Source organism: Pogoniulus pusillus, chromosome 33 (genome assembly GCF_015220805.1).
Source record: "Pogoniulus pusillus isolate bPogPus1 chromosome 33, bPogPus1.pri, whole genome shotgun sequence".
Classification (NCBI taxonomy): domain Eukaryota; kingdom Metazoa; phylum Chordata; class Aves; order Piciformes; family Lybiidae; genus Pogoniulus; species Pogoniulus pusillus.
Genome location: NC_087296.1, coordinates 4,098,375 through 4,120,598, shown reverse-complemented (window position 1 = coordinate 4,120,598; position 22,224 = coordinate 4,098,375). Strand labels below are relative to the sequence as shown.

General features: G+C 49.1%; 1 protein-coding gene across 1 annotated transcript in view; it reads right to left on the bottom strand.

Moving 5' to 3' along the window:
* Window positions 1-22,224, bottom strand: part of FOXO3 (forkhead box O3) — a 100,693-nt gene that overhangs the window by 26,184 nt on the left and 52,285 nt on the right. The window lies entirely within an intron of this gene.

Below are 22,224 nucleotides of genomic sequence, written 5' to 3'. Positions count from 1 at the left end.
TGCAGCGCCGGTGCGGACAGGGTGTGAAGTCGGAGACAGGGACGAGTGCACCTAACTTGAAAAACAGGTATCTCCTCCTTCATGACTGGGGAGCTGTGGCACCACCAATAAATACCTGTAATGGCTGCCTTCAAATATTAATGCCTTTTGAAAGTGGAAAGTGATCAGCTTTCCTCTGGATGTTTTCTGATGCACGTTCTGCTTTCGTCCTGGCAGCAGCAGCAGCAGCAGCAGCAGCAGCAGCAGCAGCAGCAGCAGCAGGGTCCTCGCCAGCCTCACAGCTTCTCAGGGTTTCCCTACGTTTCCCCTCTGCACTGAGGAATCTTTTTAAGCACTGCATTTAGGAACAGATCTGAAAAATCCAACAGATTTGTCCTCTGTACATAAGAAATATGAGGTACTTAGTGCCATGATCTGGTTGACTGGATAGGACTGGGTGCTAGGTTGGACTGGATGATCTTGGAGGTCTCTTCCAACCTGGTTGATTCTATGAGTCTATGAAACAGGTTCATGCCACGCCAGATGATACAGGTGGACAAAACCAACCACCCCTTTGCTGTCTGCACAGTAAGAGCAGTGAGGTAGCTTCACCTCAGCAATCTTTCCCCAGCCCATTCTTGATTTTCACACTGCACTGCACTGGACACCCAGCCTGAAAACCAACCATGTCCACCAACTCACCACCAAGGCACATGGCTTTAGCTTTTAGGCTGTGTTGCCCTCCCTGGCTTTGACTGACACTACATAGGTCTAGGCTGGATGTTAGGAGGAAGTTGTTGGCAGAGAGAGTGATTGGCATTGGAATGGGCTGCCCAGGGAGGTGGTGGAGTCGCCATCCCTGGAGGTGTTTAAGCAAAGCCTGGATGAGGCACTTAGTGCCATGGTCTGGTTGACTGGCCAGGGCTGGGTGCTAGGTTGGACTGGCTGAGCTTGGAGGTCTCCTCCAACCTGGTTGATTCTGTGATTCTATGATGATTTTTGGGTTTTTTTTTGTTTGTTTTCCTCTGGGGGAAAGTTTTTTTACAGCCTTAAAATGCAACTCTTCTTACCCAGCCTGGGCAGCTGCAGGTCAGACCTGGCTGTGGTGCTTAGGGATATGGTTTAGGGTGAACCTTGTAGAGTAGGGCTATCAGTTGGACTTGGTGACCCTGGGGGGCTTTGCCAACCAGAACATTTCTGTGATTCTGTGATGTCCAAACTAGTGACACTGGCATCCCCTGGCAGCCATGGTGCCATCACCCAGTGGCCCCAGCAGCCTACCAACACTTTTTTCTCTGCAAGCACCTGACCCTCTCTGTTGGAGTGGAACTCACCCTTCACACAGAGAGGCTTTGGGACTGTATTTGCTTTGGAACATCACTCTGGGAACCTCCCAGGGCATGGTGGCTTCAGAGAGATTGTCCTCACTTGGACCAAACCCTTCCCTCTATCCCTCTGGATTCATCCCAGCCTCAACTAACCCCGGGTACGGAGTGTTTTAGGTTCCACGGAAGCTCACCCCACTCAAGTGACTTGCATGTTACTGGTTTTACTGGATTTTTTAACATGTATTTTCTGTTCACTGCAGAGGTAAAATATACCTGAGGAGCTGCCAAAAGGGAAGATGACACCTATTATGCTTCCAGTGAATCAGCCCTTTGCCACAGCAAGCAGGACATTCCTGTTTCACTTGCAGCTGGCAGCAGCACCATCTCAGAAGCCTCACAACCCAGCTAAATGCACAGGTATGGAGGTTATTTCTAAAACCTATTTTTAAGCCATTTACCCAATCCAAGCAGCTAAGATCATTGTCATTGATACAGGCACAATCACAAGTGCTGAACATTGAGCCTAAAGCTAGGCTGTGTCAATACACTTTGGCGCTTCCTGATGCCTTGTTACTGCCCCACCTTGACACTAGAGCCCAAATAGCATGGGGATGAGTGGAGGAGCCCTTTCATGCTTTGAACCTGTGCACATGAAGTCAACACTTGGGCCATGCACACTCAGTACACAGACTGTGACACTTTGCAGAGGTAGCTGAGGAGCCACAGGGTGATGGCTTTTAGCACTCTGACTGTGCCAACAGCCAAGGTCGTCACCAGGTACTAAGACAAGGCTTACCTACCCTGTAGGTTCTAATCTGGGTGAGCTCCCACTGTGGCAAGAGCTGCACAAGTAGAAGACACTTGCATATGAAAGTTCACAGCCTCAGCAGGCAGACAAAGAAACCTGAATCCAATAAAGGTGCTACAGAACAGAAAACTGAGAGACTTGCTTTGGTTTCACCTCCCAGCAAAACCCAGCCTTGTCTTACATGCCCAGCAGGACAAGCATTGAGGCGACCTCTCAGCGCCCTGAGATGATTGCTTCTTCACAGACACCATTCCCTGCTCTGAAGGGTTGTAAGTATTGACTTGCTGAATAAAAATCTATTTGTCTTGGGGCTGCAGCAGCTGTATGGATGCTGAGATGATCCCATAAATCCCTCTCTTACAGCACAGGATGGACAGGTGAATTTCTGCTTCTCAGAGAAACTCTTCCCAGATGGGTTGGGTGGACATGTGTCACATCCTGCTTTTAGGGGGAGAAATGTGGAGCTATGCTAAGGAAACTACACTGCTCAAAACAGGTCCTTTGTCAACACCTCCATGTTCAAGTCACAGGGCAGAAGGCATGATGGTGCCTTTGTACTTCTCCATCTTTCTCTGTAAGGCTCTTCCCCACATTCACAGCCCAAGAATGCAAAGCCTCCTAAGTATGCCAGGTACCATTTTCAAAACAAAGCTACACACAAAACAAGCACCTTCAAGACGCAGCTGAACGGAGGAGGGCAGAAAGAGCAAGCAGTGGCAGATGCACACAGGGATTATTTCCCTGCTTCTGGGAGAGGGATCCACTACCAAGCACCTGGTTTCCTGGGATGTCTAGAACATAAATAAACCACGCTTCTTCCTGGTTAAGATTAGCAAAGCAGAGAGTGAAAAAAATAAGGAGGAGGCAGAGTCCACACTTGTCTCTAGACAGCCTTTTTTCAGGGCTGGAGGACTTGCAAAGCAAGAGCCTCACACACAAAGGCTTTTGCAAGCACCTAAGTGCACACCCTGCGAGCTGCTCTGTGGGCTTGAAGAGGAATGCACTTAAGGGTTAGATATGCCCCAGACTTTGCCTTGTTGACAGGGATAAACAAGAGCAGAAGACACACAGACATTTCCAATTTCCTTCTCAGGCAACTTTCTAAGCTTGCAGAAAGTTAATGAAAACCTTCCAGCGGTTTTGTCTCAGGCTCTTTTTGAGGTGAAAATGCACCATATTAATTATCTTCAGCAGAAATGGGTTCTTGGTGCCATGCAATCACAGCTACAACCCCAGTGGCCCTTCTGCAGCAGAGTGACAGCTGAGTCACTAATGTTAAAGCAGGGATGAGGAAAGGAAAATGAAAAAGAAACTAGGCTACTTCCCCTGAGGAGCTAAATACAGTATTTAATGGCAGCTTTTTATAAGGTTAACAAATCAAATTCTTCAGCTATGAATTGTTGCTATCACCATAACTACAAGAAGATGACCCTGGACAACCAGTCTCCTCCTGTGACACATAAATGAGGAGGAAGAGGCTGGGAGGCAGCCCAGACCTTCACCATACTCTAGACCTTTGGAGAGCTGGGTAATGATAGAATCACAGAATTGTCCGAGTTGGAAGGGACCTCAAGGATCATCCAGCTCCAAGCCCCCTGCCATGGGCAGGGACACCTCACACTAGATCAGGTTGCCGAGAGCCACATCCATCCTGGCTTTAAACACCTCCAGGGATGAGGCTTCCACCACCTCCCCAGGCATCCTGTTCCAGTGTCTTGCCACCCTCATGGTGAAACACTTCCTCCTAACATCCAATCTGGATCTACCCACTTCTACTTTTGCTCCACTCCTCCCAGTTCTATCCCTACCTGACATCCTAAAAAGTCCCTCCCCAGCTTTCCTGTAGGCTCCCTTCTGACACTGGAAGGCCACAATAAGGTCTCCTCAGCAGCCTCAGGTCTCTCAGCCTGTCTGTAAGAGAGATGCTCTGGTCCTCTAAGCATCCTTACAGCCCTTCACTGGGCTCTCTCCAGCAGTCTCCTGTCTTTTTCAAACTGAGTACCCCAGAACTGGACACAATACTCAAGCTGCAGCCTCACCAGGGCAGAGTAGAAGGGGAGAAGAACCTCCTCTGGCCTGCTGGCCACACTCTGACTCTTCATGCACTCCATAGAATGGTTTAGGCTGGAAGGGACCTCAAAGCTCATCCAGCTCCAACCCCCTGCCACAGGCAGGGACACCTCCCCCTAAAACAGGTCACTGAGGGCCTCAAATGGAATGGTAGTACACTTTTAATAACACTTGGCATAGCTGTACCCTTACAAGAACCTCTACACATCACACTGTGTGACCACCCTGGCCACGAGGGCACATTGCTGGCTCACAGTGAACTTGGCATGCACCAGTATTCTCAGATCCTCCTGCACAATGCTGCTTCCCAGCAGCTGAACCCCTGACCTAACCTGTGATGTTGCAGGGGAGGGTTTATTCCTCCCCAGGTGCAGGACTCTACACCTGCATTTCCTGAACTTCATGAAGTTCTCTGCCTCACTCCCCAGTGTGGCCACATCTTGCAGTTGGCACTGCAAGCACCAACAGCATCATCACCAATATAATGGGAGTACAGGATGGCTGGAAACGCTGCCTCCTGCTCTGATAGCAGTGCCAGGCATGTGAGTACACAAGATACCAGCACACAGGGAACTGGGCCACCTGGGCAGGGAATTCCTGGAAAGATCACATGCACTTGGACTCACCTTCCACCTCAGGGCTCTTGCCACGTGCTGTTGGACACTGGTGGCACTGCACTTAAAAGATCTTTTTAGGAGGCCACTTTCCCTGAGCTGCAGAGTTTGGTCTAACTCAGCCCTGCTTGCCAAACAAGCAGGATGTCTAACTGATCTCATGTATGTCTCTCCATTCTCTTGGCTTAAAGCACCCCCATCCATGCCTTATCACGAGCTCTGGCCATGGTATTCTAATTAAGCATAATCTGAGCACGCTGCTGAATACAAGGAACCAGCCCTGGCACAAGAAGTCTGCCTGACCTCTGCAGAACTCTTCATGGGACAGAAACTGTACAGGGTTAGGAGCAAAGCCTGCAGACAGGGTCAGCTCTTCCCTCTGCCCACTCCCTGTCCTAGTACTCAGTACATTCTGTCCTCTTTGGTACTTCATCACAGTCCTTAAAGCCTCAGACTTGAATGAACAAAAAGGGAGAATGAGTAAACTCTGTGATTCAGGAGTATTTAGAGGAGGAAAAAGAAAGGGCAACTGCTAGGCAGAATATGCAAGGAGGAGAAGGAATCAGCTTCTGTGCCAAGAGGCAAGAGTCCAGAGTCTTTGAATTTCAAAGACTTTCAGGAAAGACAATTTCAAGACACTTTCACAAACCACTCTGAACAAGTCACAGTTTGGTGCCCTGCCAGTTTTTCCCTCCTCTCCTTTTTTCCCACCTAGGTAACTTTGTTTTTGTCACTTGGAGAAAGGCAAAAAAAAAAAACCCTTTAAACAGCTTTACTCCACCATTTACAGGCACTCAGACGTTGATCAGCTCTGGATTGCTGTTATACCTGCTTGGAAAAGAAGTCCCTGAGCACAGATAATGCCACAGAATACTTCAGTGCCTCAACCCTACCCCATCACTCCAGTACAGTGGCCAGTGAACACAAAGTGCTTTCTTCTGCCCCTTCTCCATCCCCCACATCCTCTGCAGCATCAGAACACTGTAGGAACCAGGTAGGATGGTGTTTGTAACTCTGCACTTTCAAGCTAAAAAATGAAGTCCTGTACTAACCCAGGATTGCAGGTCAGGCTGCCTGCAATCCAGGATTTTATGCTGGCCAAAACCACAAAGCTGGACCTTGCCCACTTGGGTAACAACTGCAGTAAAAAGATAAAAGCTGTGAGCAATCTCTGTTAAATGCAGACAGGACAGGGAGGGGCTGACAAGATGCACTGGCCTGAACTGGGGCCTCATCAACTGTTGACTTGTTTCACTCCAACCTCATTCCTGGGTGGGTGAAAGTCACCTGGGGACACAGGCGTGCACAGGAGAACCTTGCACCTGCAGCTCCTCTCCTGCCAGGAGGCAGAGCCAGAGGAGGGTAAAGCCTTTGGTGACTCCAGGTGCAAGTCAGCAGAGGGGGAGTAAGGCCAGGCCTGTCTGCTCAGTCCCAGGCACAGACTGAGAGAGGTGAGCCTGACGCAGGGTGTGTTGGACAGGTCTCTGCAAACCCAGGGCTCTGCCCTGCAGAGGAAGTAACAGCACCAAAGCCTAACTCCTGCGAGCACTAAGAGTCATCAGATGGCTGTCAGGACAGGCATCTGCCCTTTCATGAGCACACACTGCTAATAATGCCTTCTCAGCAGCAGAGCTGGGACACCTCAGCAGCACATTTTGCTAGGAGAGCACGGGAAAAAGAAGAGTCCACAACCTGAGCCCTGTTGGCAACTGGTCCCTGTGATGTGCTGATCATTGCATGCCAGGTACTGAATTCCCCAGGTCATGCTGACTCTTACTGGAGACAAAAGCAACTTGCTGCATCACCTGCCTACTGCTGACAGGGTTGAGTTCGCTATTGATGAACTGCTGGGGCCCCATATGTCAAATGGCAAGGAGCCCTGCTGTGCTGGTGAGGTTTCCTGATCTTTTGGAAGTATCTAGAGAAAATCTGGTGGGGACAGTCCCATCATCAGTCAAGAATGCAGAGGTGCTGCTGAGAAAAGGCAATAAACTGGTTGGGAAACATCATGGAGTCACGGCACATGGATTTTGGACACTGTCACACATGCTGCAGCAAGGTCTCCACCTCGATAGCCCAAGCACTGCAATAGAGGCAACTCCACAGGCTACATCACATCACACAATCACAGAACATCAAGGGCTGGAAGGGACCTCTGAAGATCAGCTAGTCCAAGCACCCTGCCAGAGCAGGATCACCTAGACCAGATCACACAGCAACACATCCAGGTGGGTTCTGAATATCTCCAGAGAGGGAGACTCCACAACCCCCCCTGGGCAGCCTGTTCCAGTGCTCTGTCACCCTCACAGGGAAAAAAATCCTCCTGATGTTTAAATGAAACTTCCAGTCCTCCAGACTGGCAGTGGTTTTGAGGAACAGTCCTCTTCAAGAACAGGGGAAATTCAAAGCATCCTGCAGAACATAATCTACACTCCTCCAAGGCTATCCCAACAAGCAAGGGTAAAATGAAAAGCCTAGGCCAGGCTCAGCAGCAGCCAGGGGCCTGACAGGCAGTGGCAAGGGGAAAGGAGTGCTTTCTAGCACCGAGGGAAGGCTGGGAGCATCACCTTCCCCTGGGTACATAGCAACAGTTGCTAGTTCTGGCAGGCAGTGAGCTGCAGTGCAAGACGTGAGGGTGACATCATTTGATTCTCACCTCGCTCCCCTCCCATTCAATCGGATCCCAATAAGAGATTATTTTTAGAATGGCTACAGACAAAAGCCTTGAAAACTAATTTATTGCAGATTTGGCTGGGGACTGTATTACCAGCAGGACAAAGCCTTAACAAGGCCCCAGCGTTTGGAAACAAACTGCAGCAGAAATCAGTTAGTGGAGCAGTAATTCATTAGCCTTCTGAAAAGCAGGCTTAAAGGTGGGGTGGGTCCTCCATTGCTTTAAGTTTTCTTGCATTTAAGGCAAGATGTTAACCCAAAAGGTGGGACAAAACTGAAACTGAATTTGGGATTTGCTACTGAAAGAGCTGACGTGAGCTCTGAAGCTTTTATTCCAAAGGCCTGCCCTTAAAAAGCTTTAACAGGTTCCAGGCTGCCTTTACTTGAGAAGTTCAGTTTTGGTTTGCAGGTGACACAGGTGTTTGCAGTTCCACAGAAAGTGAAGGATTACTAGAGGAGATCACAGAATCATAGAATCAACCAGGATGGAAGAGACCTCCAACATCATCTAGTCCAACCTAGCACCCAGCCCCAGACAATCAACCAGACCATGGCACTAAGTGCCCCAGCCAGGCTTGGATGCAACACCTCCAGGCACGGCGACTCCACCACCTCCCTGGGCAACCCATTCCAATGCCAATCACTCTCTCTGCCAACAACTTCCTCCTAACATCCAGCTTAGACCTCCCCTGACACCACTTGACACTGTGTCCCCTTGTTCTGTTGCTGCTTGCCTGGCAGCAGAGCCCAACCCCACCTGGCTACAGCCTCCCCGCAGGTAGTTGTAGACAGCAATGAGGTCTGCCCTGAGCCTCCTCTTCTGCAGGCTGCACACCCCCAGCTCCCTCAGACGCTCAATAACCCAGGGAAAGCAGCACAGGAGAAACAAAATTAAATGAAACCCCTCCAAAACCTTAAGGCAGAGGCCCAAATGGCTTTGCTTTGGGCATGAGAAATTATTAACATTGACTCCTGTTACTCCATGCAACTGAGAGCTTGAAACCAATTGATCTCGCCTCCGATTTCAAGACAGTCATGGTGTTTGTTTAGCAGAAGAGGTTCACATGGCAGGCTGCAGCTTGAGAAGGAGACCTTTTGCAGCTCTCTGGAAACAACTAACTGCAGGGATTCCCAGCAGCAGTCTGCTGCACTTCTTCCTGACGTTTATGCAAGCACAGGTATTATTCTTTACAGCAAATGGCTTCTTTTTACATCCTTTTACTCTGAATATTTGATATCCTTTATGAATTTTAATGGCCTGCTGAACTGCCTTGTGTTTGTTGGCTTGTCATTTAATAAGCTTGTACAGTGACAGGCTAATGAACTAGTGAGTGATGTGAGGAACCATGTGCTATGTCACAACAACTTGGGTTATAAACTAACAGGGCAAAGCTTTCTCTGTCACAGTAAGGACAGATCCTCTGCTCCACTTGCCTCAAATGTGTGTTCTGGGCCTCTCCATCCAAGAGAGATGTTGAGGCGCTAGAAGGTGTCCAGAGACAGACAATGAAGCTGGGGAGGGGCTTGGAGCACAGCCCTGTGGGGAGAGGCTGAGGGAGCTGGGGGTGTGCAGCCTGCAGAAGAGGAGGCTCAGGGCAGAGCTCATTGCTGTCTACAGCTACCTGAAGGGAGGCTGTAGCCAGGTGGGGTTGGGCTCTGCTGCCAGGCAAGCAGCAACAGAAGAAGGGGACACAGTCTCAAGTTGTGCCAGGGGAGGTCTAGGCTGGATGTTAGGAGGAAGCTCTTGCCAGAGAGAGTGATTGGCATTGGAATGGGCTGCCCAGGGAGGTGGTGGAGTCCCCATCCCTGGAGGTGTTCAAGCAAAGCGTGGATGAGGCACGTAGTGCCATGGTCTAGTTGATTGGCCAGGGATGGTGCTAGGTTGGACTAGATGATGTTGGAGGTCTCTTCCAACCTGGCTGATTCTATGACAGTGAGAAAAAAAGTGGTTTAAGGCAAGAAAGAAGGGGGTGGGGAAGAAAACTGCACTGTCAGGTTTTGTTACAAGCCCTCATAACCAAACCCAGCAACACCACCCAGTGAGGGGCCCTGGACTATCACACGAACCCCAGTGCAAAACTCCTGCCTGACGTCTGCGACTGACTTGTCTGCTGATCTGATGTCTCCAACTGGCTGCGTCGGGAGTGACCGGTAAGAGCTGAGGAGCAGTTCCCACCGACAGGGACCCCGCACAGCCTTGCGAGCGCAGCCAGCTCCACCCAGCTCTTGCTGCACCAGCCACTGTCACCCCAAATCTGAGGCAGATGCACAGGACTCTACCAGCAGGGCCATACGTGTCTGGAGAGAGAGCAAACACCAGAGACTGCCATCACCCAGCCAAGCAAACAGCCTCACAAACGAGAAATGGCATGTGGCAGGAGAGACCCGGGAGAGGACGTGGCTTACGCCTCCTCAATTCAAAGGTTGCTGCTCAAGTAACAACTCCAGCAGATGCAGGAGGCAACCCAATAGCCACAGATGCCTCCGTGACACAGACTCCTATTAAGGAGAGGCAAAGTCAAGAGGGTCAAACCGTAGCCAGAGCAGAGAGGTTTGTCTGCTTCAGACCTGATGCTTCTACAGTGAAGACTTTTATCCATGTGAGAGGCCTCAGTTGATGGTTGTCTAGAAGAGGAAGAGGGGGGAAATGGACAGCAAGAGGCAGGCCAGCAAGGAACATGAGGAATCTGAAAATATTTGGTGGGGGAGGTGGGCAATGAATTACAAACCATCTGCTCACCAACATTTTTGAGATGCTGTCTGCCAGCAAGGCCAAGAGAATACTTTTTATGGAGTAGCATCAGAGAGGAAGCACAAGAGCAAAGACTGAAGGCTCTGTTTTGTTGGAAAAGCAGCTTTTTAAAACCCTCAGTGAAGGCAGGACAGCCTGAAAAGGAAACTAATCAGAAAGCTCAGGCTTCCTGGAGCTACACACCTTGAGCTGAAGGCTGTGCTGCTGCCCACAGCCATCACTACCTCATACAGCATGCAGCACTGCTGCTGGAGGGCTGGCAGGTGCCTGACCTTACCTGCCCAAGTCCCATCACACTCTCCTCCTCAAGAGCCAGCAAGGATTTATTGCTTTCCTTGGACCATGCAGGGGTCAGTGCACAACAGAGCTGTGACTCCCTGGCAGGGCTGCATCCATTCTCTCTTTCTAAAAGCCCTCACTGGGCCTTGGGCATCACAGCTCCACAGGGTGACACTCAAAGACACTTGGGGTACCTTTGGTTGCTGGTGCCAAGAGCCCCACAAAACAGCTTTCTGAACTCAACTGTGTGTGATACTTTGCTGCTAGCAGCAGGCAGGCAGCAGAGTGTTTCCTAAAACTGATACAAAGGAGGATAAATGCCTCTTGCAGGCTCAGTCCCCTGACAGCGTCACCACACTTTGGGAACTGCTGAGAAGATCCCTGCAAACTCACAGGCAGGTATCTGCTTCCAGCGAGCAGCTCCTGAACTGCTGCCTCCTTTCTGCCTGGAGAGGTTTATTTAACTGTTTATAGTTTCTTTGATCTGTTCCCTCTTAACACTGGCAATACAAACTGGAGCTGAGGTGGTAGGAGCTTCCCAGTTAATAGCTTCAGTGTTGTATCTTAATCCCCCCCGAGGCATCTTCCCAGAGTCATTTTACCAGCAGCCACTGTCTTGCCTGCCTGGTGCTATTTAAAACTAGTCTGATACTAAATCAACCCCCCACGGCCCTACAGTAAACATCCCCGTACTGGGGTGCCCACTCACTCCATCTCTGGCAGGAGATGTGCTCCATGATGGGGACAGGATGAGCAGGATGAGCCCTGCTGCCCAGCTTTAGGATCTTGGATGTCCAAGCTGGGAGTTGTGGCTCCTGAGGCATCCTGAGACTTGAGGCTTGTTTCAGAGATCAAAACCATCCTGCTTCTCCTGTGAGGCACTGAGGCACCTGAAGCTTGTGAGGATTTTCCCCTCTCTCCCCAGAGTGATTGTTCCTCCTTTTTCATCACTAAGACTGAAAGGTCTGTGCAAGCTGTTCTCACCTTTGCATGCCCAGAGAAATAAACCACATTAAAATAATCGTGTATGAAAGAGGGGCAATTGGTCTCAAGAGCATGATATTTCTGTTAGAGTGACCAGAGGCATGCCCCAAATGAGGAGGAGAGGAAGCAGGCAGGGAGATAAGGGAAGGAGAATAGGAAGCAGCCAATTCGTGGGGGAGCAAAGGAATGGGGGCACAAAAAACTACTCGAGTAAAGAACTTGTAACAAACACAAAGGAGACAGAGCACTTAATACCTGTAATTTTAGCTTCAGAGAGCAAACTATTTAATCCTCCTTCTTTATTTATTTCTTTTGCTTCTGGAAAAATCACCACAGCTCCTTGCTCTGGTGCTTCCCCAGCATCAAGCAGGCATCAAATGATAAGATAACAAAGCGACAAGCCTCAATCCACAGGCAAAGTTTCTCTAGCCTTGGTTAGAGCAGAAACTTTCCTATTAGCTCCCTCTGAGAAAATCCAGCACAAGTAAATGAGAGGCTGAGGGAGCTGGGGCTTTTTAGCTTGGAGAGGAGGAGACTGAAAGGTGACATCATTCATGTTTATAAGGATGCTAGGGGTGAGGGCCTGGAGAATGGAGCCAGGCTCTGCGGTGATGCCTAGTGATAGGACAAGGGGCAGTAGGTGGAAGTTGGGGCACAGGAGGTTCCATATGAACTTGACAGAGCATTGGAACAGGCTGCCCAGGGGGGTTGAGGAGTCTCCCTCTCTGGGGATATTCAAGAACCATCTGGATGCATTCCTGTGTGATCTGCTCTGGGAGATCCTGCTCTGGCAGGGAGGGGCTGGACCAGATAATCTTTCGAGGTCCCTTCCAGCCCCTGACATTCTGTGATTCTAGATCTTTGCCTAGCACCATGTGACGCAGCCTCAAGGCCACAGCTCTCCAGACAGAAGGCCAAGCAAAACAGTTGTTCCTCAAAAGTTTGCCTGCCTGAAGAAAAGGGTCACACCAAGCAATGAGCAGCCAGACAAGGGCCTTAAATCACATAGCACAGATGCTTCTTGGTCCTCCATGAAGTAAGCACAAGGAAGCACAACCTCTGCAGCCAGCCAAGGAGAGCAGGGAGGCTGGGAGGGAACACAAGGACACTACCATGATTTTTACCCTGACCTTACTTCTGCCTGACAGCTCCTGGAAAAGGCAAGGCTGTGTGGCCACCAACAATGGCCAGGCAATGGGTCAGGTAAACAAATGCTGCCTATCTCCATTCCGTGAAGGTGAAAGCTCAACACATCAACTGGCAAACTACTCTGAGTGAAACCCCAAGCATGGCCACAAACCCATGGAAACCCACAGGAACAGGACAAGAAAGGGCAGCAGTTTCTGTGGAAGTGCTGCACTAGGTTACCTTCACGTGGATGTGGAAAACCCACAGGAACAGGACAAGCAAAAGCAGCAGTTTCTGTGGAAGTGCTGTGCTGGGTTACCTTCACGTGGATGTGGAAAACCCACAGGAACAGGACAAGCAAAAGCAGCAGTTTCTGTGGAAGTGCTGCACTAGGTTACCTTCACGTGGATGTGGAAAACCCACAGGAACAGGACAAGCAAAAGCAGCAGTTTCTGTGGAAGTGCTGTGCTGGGTTACCTTCACGTGGATGTGGAAAACCCACAGGAACAGGACAAGCAAAAGCAGCAGTTTCTGTGGAAGTGCTGCACTAGGTTACCTTCATGTGGATGTGGAAAACCCACAGGAACAGGACAAGAAAGGGCAGCAGTTTCTGTGGAAGTGCTGTGCTGGGTTACCTTCATGTGGATGACTCCTCATGCTCTCCTGGACTGAGTCACTCTGTGAACTGCCCTGCGGTTCCCATCTGTCGGCCAACTCCTGGCTAAACTTGAACATCCTGTGACTGAAAGTCATGCATCAAAGGCTAAAAGGCCCACAAGGTAACAAGGTTTTCTTTGTCCAGCACTTCCAGATGCACCAGCATTCCCCTTACACATAATCTGGCTCTATATTTCTGACTTTCAGACTGTTTTCAGTACACCAGACTGTAAAAACCTGCTAGACTCAGGATTTTGTCTCTCACTCTGCTTTCATGGACCTCCTCAATCCACTCCTCCTCATGTACCACTGAAACCCCCCTTTCAGGCCACTCAGCTCCAGCATCACACCACTACCATTTGCAGACCACTCAGGACCAAAAACTTTAGTGAACTGCGACTCGTTGCCTCGCTGGTTTGAGAGCTTTTGGTGCAGACCTTACCCAAGCACAGCTGACAAAACCTGCCCTCTTCACTTGCAAAGCATCATTACACCATGCACTAGGCCTGCTGCTCCCTCAGTGACCTCCACCCCCAGGTCAGAGATGCTGCACTATCACCTTCTGCCCTGCAACAAGCCCTCCTCCATGCGCTGCTTAGTGCTTGCCTTAGGGCGCAATTTATCCAGGGCCAAGTCTCCCTGCAAAGAGGCTGACAGTACTGCATACAGAAGATATTACAGGAGGGAAGAAAAATCCACTTTTGGATACGAAGCTTGTTTTTTTTTCCCCCAAGTTTTTCTTGGTTTGGATAGAAAATTTTGCTGCCACCCTTGTAACCAATTCTCAAGTACTGGAGGACACAACTGATGCAGACGAATGAGGGCACAGAAACCACTTTCAACACCACCTCTTACAAAGAGCAAGCCTGCAATGCTGGATTCTCTACTTCCACCATCTGCCTTTCAACCTACTTGTGGTTGTAGTGAAAGGAACCAAAAAAAAAAAAGCAGCATTACTTACATTCCCATCTACCCTCTCCAAATGAGGAACACCCTCCTATCTCTTTGGTTACAATATAAACTCAAATCATTTTTCCTGCCCTCACTAAAACCATTTTAAAACCAGCAGTCAGGAACAAAACAAACATCCCAGCTAATGTAATGTGCATTACTCAGTGATGATAAACACTATACACCCACCTAGACTTCTCACTTGATGTGGTTGGAAACTGCTATGTAAGGTGGAAAAAGTAAGGTAGGCTGCTTTTATTTTTGGCATTCAAGAGTTTAGGCTTGCTGCATTATGCATTTACTCTGGCTTCTCGTGCTGCTTGCAGCCAACTGTGTAAAGGTATTTTATGGCTATTTGGGGTGGGAGGGAGAAGAAAGAGGTGTCAGTCCCCTATGTTTCCTACTCCACACTGCCAGGCTGCAAGAAGGGAGCACTCTGGGAGGGAACCTCCTCTGCTTTGCCTGTCAGAGCAGAGCTGAGCAAGGTAAAGCTCTGTCTAGCCAACAAAGCTCTTTACCACAAATATCCTTATTAAACACAGCCTTATCAGAGGCCAGTTTCTGCAGTCTGAAGCAGTCAGGAATTAACTCTGTCAATATTTAAAATTTCAAGCCAGGAATAGAGCCCAGACCCAGAGGGACTCTAGCAGGCAAGTGAGTCAAAGCACAGGCACCCAGCAGTGCTCCTGCTGTGCCAGAGGCTGCCCGAGCAGCCAGGGCTCAGGCTCTGCACTTAGTGGCACCCCAAGCCCCTAGAGGGCTGTCTCCCCCTAAAGGGCTGCTTTGCCTGGAGAAGGAGGATGCCAAAACTCACCCCTCTTGTGGGATGCTGGGGCAAGGCCATGCCAATGTTTGCCTAAGGAATTAGGCTGGGGAGAGATCCCAGGTCCAGCAGCATCAGCTGTGTGCAGAGGACAGGGAAAGCCAACCTGGAGTGGGGCAAACAGCACCCCTTAAGTGTAGCCTGGGACTGCTGGGGTGGCAGGCTCACCAGTGCTTCCCAAGAGTGGCACTGGTCAGCAAGGTGCTCAGCCAGGATACAAACTCACTTGGTGTGCTGCTCTGGCAGCCTCTGGCACTAATCCCCACACAGGGCATCAGGCCACATCTCCTGCTTAGCCATACGATGAAGCCTTCTATCCCCGACACAGCCCTTAGAGCAGGGCTGGTGGGACAAGCGCTGGCTGCCTGCCTCCCAGGGTGAGCCTGCACTGCCACAGCATGGCTGCCTGCCCAGCCTGGAGAAGCTGCAAGCTTCACCTCACCACTCCATGAGTCAAGGTCCTAATGGTGACCTTGCTCCTAGACATCAGAAGCTGGCAGCAATGCCATTGATGGAGGCTCCATGGAACACAGTCACTAACACTGCACTAATCGGGCAGCTGCAAGGCTTTGGCACCCTGTCAGTAGTGATCCTGGGGAAGAGCCTTCATGTTGCCCTTTCCTACAGAAAGAAACCTCTGCAAAAACAAAAAGTAAAAATCTATGTTGCTGTAGTGTTTTTGTCAGATCTCCCAAGCTTGGCAGAGTCCTCAGGTGTAGGGCTTTTGTCAGAAAAAGGCAGCCTGGGTGAAAACAGTGTGTTACAGGAAATACTGCAGGCTGCTTTTTTCCCTGCCCTCTCAGATAATCCATTGTCCCAACCCAATATGCTGCTCCTCACATGTAGTGCAGGAGGGGCTGCTGGCAGTGACTGCCATCACGAGATAATAATTCACCTGCCATGACATTCATCTTAATGCTCATGGCTGCAATAAAGGCTATTCCAAGCCTGTAACACACTCTGGAGTACTGCACTGCCCTCTCACCTGGAAAATGAAAGCACCTTTCCTGGGACTCACTGTAGTGCTGCTAGCTCCTTTCTGCTCAGTGCATATAGAATTGGGGGAAAAAACATATAGAATAGGCAGAGTTAGAGGAGAATGAGAAGTTATGCTCACTACCCTTGAATATGTTTCCACTGGCACTGTTACAGGGCCCAGCAAAGACCTGGGAGGAAGACTAGAAAAGTTGTAGGAATAAAGAAGAGAGGCAGCTTTAATCTTACCTTCCTCTGTACTGTTCCAAGCCTCTTAGCTGAATTATAGCCTTGACTCAAAACCCAGGGGATGGGGGTTCAATCACTTCCCTAGGGAGCTTGTTACAGTGATTGAGAACCCTTTCAGCCAAGAAGCTTCCTCTAATATCCAACCTAAGCCTCTCTGGCACAACTTGAGGCCATTTCCTTTCATTCTATCACTTGCTACTAGGCAGAGGAGACCAATTCCAACCTCCTTTCAGGGAGCAGTAGAGAGCAAGGAGGTCTCCTCTGAGCCTACTTTTCTCCAGACTAAATAACCTCAGCTACTCCTCACCAACCCTATTCTCCAGACCCTTCACCAGCTTTGTTGCCCCTCTCTGACCCTCCTCCAAGACCTCAATGTCTTTCTCACAGTGAGAGCCCCAAAACTGAACCCAGTAGTCACCACTAATGGAAAGATGTAATGAAGCTGCTGCTAGCCCTAGCATTTAAAGCTTCATTTTACTTGGCTTGCATACAAGGAGCTTTCACAAGACCCCCAAAGAGCACACACTCTTTAGTTAAAGACTTCTTCACAGAGAGAGTGATTGGCATTGGAATGGGCTGCCCAGGGAGGTGGTGGAGTCCCCATCCCTGGGGGTGTCCAAGCAAAGACTGGATGGGGCACTTAGTGCCATGGTCTGGTTGACTGGCTAGAGCTGGGTGCTAGGTTGGACTGGATGAGCTTGGAGGTCTCTTCCAATCTGCCTGTTCCCATGATTCTATGAAATGGCATGTGAGAGGCTGCTGCAGGAGTCTGACTGCACATGCCTGCGGCAGGTGGCAGAGCTGATGCAGAAGCATGCCAGCTTTGGAAGGGCATATTGCTACCACTCATTTTTAATAAATGAAAAGAGAAAAGGCACCTGAGATCCTGCAGGCACCGTTACAGAACACCTCTTGATCTGAGCAACCAACCTTGCAATTTGGAAGTAGCATGGTCAGGAACCCCAGAGGCCACACAGCCTGAACATCAGGGCTGACCTCTCCATGCACCAGGCACTCCTGAGACTCCTGTCCTAATGTCTTAAGGTATCAGTCTCCCTCAAACCTTCCTCTCTCTCCTGAAAGGCATTCATTTTCATGTCCCAGTGTACCTGTTTTCAGCAGAATCCCATCCCTGCTGCTACAGCTGGGAGGCCAAGCAAGGCAGAATCTGTGCTTTGAGGAACATGTCCTTCAGAGGCAACTCTGCCTCAAGGGAGTCTCTTCTCCCACTGCCCAGGCCTCTCCCTACACTGGCTCCTGGGATTTTTTTGGAGGTGCTTAGGTGAATACCCATGAATACCCATGCTACTACCTAATCAGCAGTGGCATGCCAAGCAGTCCAACATAAAAATAACTTCTGTTTCCCCTTTGTGTATCATTTTCCACCTTCAGCAGCTGACCCACCTGAAGAGCTGCCTGCACACAGCTCCACCACCACGGTGTGAGCGCATGCCCACATCTGGTGGCACTGATCCAAACAGGGCTCACACAGCCCTCTTTTCCTTTTTTTCTTTTCACTTCTTCCTAACAGCTTTTGGCCAGGTCAGCTCTCTGAAGTCACCTGCTGAACTGCAGAAGAATTGATGTTGGTGGAGAAAGGGTCCTAGGAAACAAGAAACCCTAGGGAACTCAGTGAGAGGCAGGAGGATGCAGGACAACAGAACAGCTTCTTAGGGTCACCTTTTGCTGCCATGGAAAAATGTGTCTGTGAGAAGCAGAGATCCTCTCTGTGCCCTGAGATGCAGCCAGCCTCAGTGGGCAAGGGAACATGCCCTGGGAGGTTACAGCCATGGCTCAGGATGAAAACAACCAAGCACCCCAAATTCAAGGGTTTTAAAAAAAAAAGTTTTGTTTCATCTTTCAGAAGTAGAGAAAGAGGAAAACACAAATTCAGATCCAAATCTTCCTGTGTAGGATGCATGGACTAAGGTAAGGAGCCAGGTCAGGCACCTAATTAAAAGTCTCATCTGGACCCTGCAAGTTTCCAAAAGGCTCTTCTGGTCAGAACTTCACAGCACTGCCACTGAACCATCATCTGCCCTTTATCTCCTGCACTTTTCCTTAGGTGATAACACTAAAGTTTGTAAACATTTTGATGTGGGTTTTTAGTTCACAAAAACATTCCAAGTGGCAGCAGTATTTGGCTACACTGGCAAAAGCATACACAGCAGGTTGTGTTCTCACACCCAGCACCTGAGAAGAAACATTCAGCAAGGTTTTGGCGTGCTGCTGTGAAATCAGTTCAGAAGATCCAGCACCTCTCTCAGCTCTTACTGTTTAAAAGAGGTTTGAGGCTTTCAGAGGGACCCAAGACAATTAGATGCTCCAAACTCATTGAATTTCAATTAGATTTGTGCACTTAGCTCCTTCGGGTTCTTCTAAAAGCAAACCCAGGGCTTACACCTATAATCACACTCCAGTCCTGAAGCACCTTTCTCCCTTTATGTGCATGCAAGTCTTTATTAAGGAGAGTCTTCTGTGTGCATGATTAACTTCAAACCTACTTAAGCATTTCTTGCAGTAAACACAACTTAGGCACATTGAGATTTAAGCAGGTGCTTGCCTGCTTCTTTGAAGAAAGATGAACTTAATTACATGTTTACCTATGCCTGTAAACAGAGGCCCTTCACACATCTGCTCTTAACTTTCTGCATGTTTTCTTTGGCTTCTTTTTTTAAACAAGATGTTCACACCATGCTGCAGAGTTTATAAACTCAAGTTATTCTTAGATGTTTGTAATACCCTGGGACAAGGATATGTGAGTACAGAATATGCTCCTTCTCTTCCTTTTCGTCTGAAGGAAATCATTTGCACACAGCCACTCTCACTGCAAAGTTCAGCAAGATAGGATTAGCACTAATTGTTGGATATGCCATATTACTGTGTAATATGCTGATGTTCTAAATCCCTGAGCTGTAATCTTTAATAATCTGTCCCTGAACAGTGCTCTAAACTCAGCCTCTCCACATATTTTGTTTTACCGTAGTTGACTTGTTAATAATCTTCCCAAAAGCTGCACTCAAAGGGATGTAAAATGTAAAGATCCACGTTAAGGTAGACATATGAAACAGGTTGCCCAGAGAAATTGGGGATGGCTCATCTCTGGAAGTGTTTAAGACCAGGCTGGATGAGGCTTTGAGTAACTTGGACCAGTAGGAGGTGTCCCTGCCCATGGCAGGGTGCATGGAACGAGATGATCTTCAAGGTCCCCTCCAAGTAAAGCCATTCTATGATAGCTGGATTCATTGCAGTAGGAATCATAGAATCAGACAGGGTTGGAAGGGACCACAAGTATCATCTAGTTCCAAGCCCTCTGCCATGGGCAGGGACACCCCACCCTGGATCAGGCTGGCCACAGCCTCATCCAGCCTGGACTTAAACATCTCCAGGGATGGGGCCTCAACCACCTCCCTGGGCAACCCATTCCAGGCTCTCACCACTCTCACGCTGAACAACTTCCTCCTCACATCTAGTCTGACCCTACCCACCTCCAGCTTTGCTCCATTCCCCCCAGTCCAGTCACTCCCTGAGAGCCTAAAAAGTCCCTCCCCAGATATTTTGTAGGTCCCCTTCATATCCTGGACAGCCACCAGGTCACCTGAGAGCCTCCTCCAGACTGCACAGCCCCAACTCTTTCAGTCTGTCCTCACAGCAAAGCTGCTGCAGCCCTCTGCTCATCCTTGTGGCCCTTCTCTGGACACACTCTAGCACTTCCACATTCCTCTTGTGATAGGACTCCAGAACAAGATGCAATACTCCAGGTGAGGGTTCAGCATAGAGGAGTAGAGGGGGAGAATCATCTCCCTCGACCTGCTGGCCACACTTCTCCTGCTGCAGTCCAGGTTCTGGTTGGCTTTCTGGGCTGCACATGCACACTGCTGGCTCATGCTGAGCTTCTTGTCCACTTCTTGTGAAATCATTCATGCTAACGTTCACATTCTAAGTACTGCTTAGATGGAAGACAGCTGCTTGCCACCCAGACGTGGGGAAGCCTTTGGCAGTGCCTTGTAAAAGCTTTCTTTTGAAAATCACAAGCAGAGCAGGCACCAAATGACCACCCTCTCACACACACAAAATCAGTCACACCTCCACCTAACCTCTAGTCTTGCACCTTGAATCCTCACAAGGATGGAGCTTGGCTGGAAGAACCCAGGAAAGGAGCAAGGAAGGCAGGACACTGCCTGAGGTCAGCTAACCTGCTCACACATTAAAACTCCACCAGAGCAGAGGTCTCCTGCAAGAAGCGAAGTGACTCTGCCCCTCTGCACGTCTGCAGTGCAATGCACTGTTAAGCAAAAGTAACTGACTGTGCAGCAAACATGGCAAAGAGGAGCACTGCCTCCCCTGACAGGGCTGTCTCCTTGTTAATGAGGCACAGATGAATCTGTTACCAGGGCCAGTGCTGCAGAGAGTCTTCATGGTAATGGGTCCCAGCTCACCTCATTTCTGATAGCTGAGTACATACCCCAGATGTCAGAGGCATCATAACTGCAGGGGCACAGTATTTGGCCATGGCACTGGATGCTGACAAGCTTGTACAAAGGACCTCCATCAGTCAAAGCATTACTTTAAGCTCCCTTAGCCTGTTCCAGAGGCTTTCAACCTTGCCATACAAACACTTGGGCCAGCCCACTCACACCTACCTGGCTCACCCTCCTCTCTTACCTTGAACTTTCCTTGCCTCCAGGATCTTGTGCTGGCCACGCTTAACTTACCGGGCTTTTGTAAGCCAAGGAGCAGCTGAAGAACATTGCTAGGAAGCCCTACAGGCAACTGCAGAATCAGCTAAACTGTGCACAAAATAGGTCACTTCTGCATTACTGAATGTACTTAGTGCAATTACAATCACAGAGAACCATTTTGAACTGGAAAAATTATGGTGAGGAACAGAAGAAGGCAAAAGTCAACAACAGCAAATGGGAAGTCCTATTCCTTCACAAGAGAATGACACCCACAGGTCACCCTGTCTGGAAAAAGAATGGGCTCTAAAATGGACATGGCTTTTATCACATAATTAAAAGGTGAATGAGGGCATTTAGGTTTTCTAGCACTGTGATGAACACTGGAAGCATAAAGCATGGAATAAAGCATTAAAACAATCTGTAACAGCAGCCTCTAGAAAAGAACCAGATGGGAGCTGCTACCCATGCAAGACCTGGGTGGGAAGCTCAAGCTTTACAAGAACCCCACAGCCTTTCCACAAAGCCTCCTCACTGCTTCAAACTTTTCAGAGAGCACATAGGAAGGGGAAGAATGCACTTTGCAGGGCTTTTAGCCTGTAAGACAGTAAGAAACTGCTTTCAATTCCCAGTTCTTGAGGGGTCATTCATCTTTGAAAAAAAAGGTCCTTGGAATCTGTTCCCCAGCGATCCTGGAGACCAACTCTTCTGCCTGGATATCCTGCTCAAAATTTACCCCCAGCTACCTCCAGTGAACAGCTTGGCCTAGAGTGAGGCTCTTCCTGCAAGGAGCCAGAAAGCCTTGTATTAAACACATGCTGCCATGTGAACGTCTTGCAGTCGCAAAGCAGGCTGGCACAGTGCATCCCTGAGCATCCCTTCCTGCAGACCACAGCCTGCATTACTCCCCCTTGCAGACAAAATCCTTAACAACCCATTCCAGGCTGGAGTACCTCATTATGCAAACACACAAACGCAACTTAACACCTTCAGAAGCAGTAAGGGAGCAACGGATTCGAATGAGACAACCAAGGGAAGGTGTGCAGCTGCTGAGTACAGCCCTGACTGTATAGCACGCTAGCAAAGCATCATAGGGTGCTGAGTGTTTAATGCAGATCTGGAGGGATTCATATTATCTTTAGATTCATTTAATATTTGTTTTAGACGAATTTAACATTCATTTTAGATTTATTTCTATTATATTTCTTTTCATATTTTCATACAATTTCAAAGTTCCTTGGGATGAGATTGAACAAGGCCAAGGGCAGGGTTCGA